Below are 426 nucleotides of genomic sequence, written 5' to 3' on the forward strand. Positions count from 1 at the left end.
GGGGTCGAGAGCGAGGAACCCGCAGGGGGCTGCGGAGCAGGCGCCCGCCCCAGCCCGTCCCTGGGCGGGTGTCTTCGGTAGACAATGGCTGAGGCAGCAGCGCCTCGCGGACCAGGAGGGAGAAAAACAAATAGGGAGGGGGCGGCGGCGCCGAGCCTGGGGACCCTCGCCCTACCCATTGTGTTTCCCCAAGACCCCCGCCCCGAACGGCCTCCCTCTCCCCGCCTCCGCTTTCTCCAAGAAGCGCCGACCCCAGATCGCTTAGCTCCCCCCACCCGAATCCAGGGAACAGAATATCCCTCAATTCACGAACGCCGCGAAGAGGGGGCTGACGGGCGGGAGCCTGATCAGGGGGCGCAGGCCCGCGATCGCGGCCCCTCCCGGCTAAGACTCACCCTGCGGGCTGGGGGGCTCCGGCGGCGACTT

Source organism: Colobus angolensis, unplaced genomic scaffold (assembly GCF_000951035.1).
Source record: "Colobus angolensis palliatus isolate OR3802 unplaced genomic scaffold, Cang.pa_1.0 Scaffold187, whole genome shotgun sequence".
NCBI classification, from domain to species: domain Eukaryota; kingdom Metazoa; phylum Chordata; class Mammalia; order Primates; family Cercopithecidae; genus Colobus; species Colobus angolensis.